Source organism: Papaver somniferum, chromosome 4 (genome assembly GCF_003573695.1).
Source record: "Papaver somniferum cultivar HN1 chromosome 4, ASM357369v1, whole genome shotgun sequence".
In the NCBI taxonomy this organism is placed as follows: Eukaryota; Viridiplantae; Streptophyta; class Magnoliopsida; order Ranunculales; family Papaveraceae; genus Papaver; species Papaver somniferum.
This window is the reverse complement of record NC_039361.1, coordinates 5,120,762-5,122,381: the sequence shown is the minus strand read 5'-3', so window position 1 is coordinate 5,122,381 and position 1,620 is coordinate 5,120,762. Positions and strand designations below refer to the sequence as shown.

At 36.4% G+C, this 1,620-nt stretch overlaps 1 pseudogene; it reads left to right on the top strand.

The window, feature by feature from the left end:
* The first annotated feature begins 242 nt into the window (after positions 1–242).
* LOC113273456 lies at positions 243–1,359 on the top strand (annotated as a pseudogene).
* The last annotated feature ends 261 nt before the right edge of the window (positions 1,360–1,620 follow it).

Genomic DNA, 1,620 nt, shown 5'->3' with positions numbered 1-1,620 from the left:
CTGTAGCAATACTTTAGGTAATATGCATCTTTATGTGGTATCAGCTCTTGTTTAGAGTAATACTGAAATTGGACAGGTCTACAAGAATGTAATGCAAAATTGAGAATCGTTAGGTGTAATTTAGTGAAACTAGTAATTTCATAAGAGCATGAATTTATAGTGCGACTTGATAACTATGTCATTTACATTGGATAAAATTTGTTTGTTGTTATATCTGCAGTGAGGAGGATAAGATATAGTTTATGGAAGCTATGCAGCTCAGACGGTTGATGTGGTCAAAAGGATGAAAGAGATTACTCTTGTTAAGAAGACTCCTGAGAATATATTGGAAGATCAAGGTGTTACTTCCGCAGAGATCTAAGGTATACTAGATTCAACATGAAATGTTATCGCTTTGGGTTTTGTTATGTTATCATTGTGTCAGTTTAAGTAACCTACTTATTGGTTGTTGATTTTGCAGATCTGTTGGACGAATTGCAAGACCATGTTTAATCCATTGACATGGCGAACGGTAAGTTGATTCCTTTGTATGACTTAGTGATATTTGATTTCGTGTTGTATGTAAATTAATGTTTTGGTATGTGCCTGATAGATTTGCGTACAATTGGTAATTGAGTGCACGCATCCAGGAAAAGCATGTCGAGGTTATAACTACCATAGTTCAAAGCAATCATAAAATTCAGCAACTTGTAATGGAAGATCGAACCCCTGCTGGCTAATCTCATATCAGATCCAGATGTTACTGCTCGAACCGCACTTGGTGTAATATCATGCAAGTAATATATGCCGTTTGTTCTGTATGCATGTCATCGGTTTAGATATGCAGCTTTATTATCTATACTGAGGCTGGTTGATGTTCAATGGCGTCACTTGAAATACTTATGACCTCTTATGTATTTTCTATGGATGTCTTTCATCTTTGATACGATACAACAAGCCTGAAGTTGCTGCATTCAGTCTGGAAAATGGTTATGGAGCTTTGAGGGATGTACTGGATTCAGACGCTGTTAGGTTTCAAAGGTAATATGCTCCTCACTTGATTAATTTTATTTTTTTTTACTGCTTCCACACTGGAAAATACGGTATTAACGTTTAGATAGCTTTTAAACATGTCTTCCTTTGTTGATATCTATGATTGTGAAGGTTAAGCTGCTAATTAACCACCAATGGTTTTGTGAATTCAATTTCTGATGTTGTTATGTGTTCTTGAATTTTGATGTTGATTTTGTTGTTGTGTATTCAGGCCTAATTAAGAAGGTGGTGACAGACTCGCAAGATTTGGTGGTCCAAGAGGTGGAGCACCAGGAGAGTTTGAAGGAGTTAAGGTTGGTGCTCCAGTAGAGTATCAGCCATAATTTAAGGTTTAAACCTAGTCCCTTGGTTATCAATGAACTGTTTATGATTTTTGATTATCAGTTGAATGCAAAGGATTTTTCTTTTGCAGGGTTCACAGAGACGAAGCCGGTTTCTGCCAAGAACTTGTTACAAGCTGCAGGGGTTTTGCTACTTTGGATCCCAGGAACTCATTGATAAAATGGATATTTTAGGTGAGTCATTAGAAGATGGCTGAGTTATTTACCTTCAGATTGAGAACAACAATGCACCTTTAATTTTGTGAAT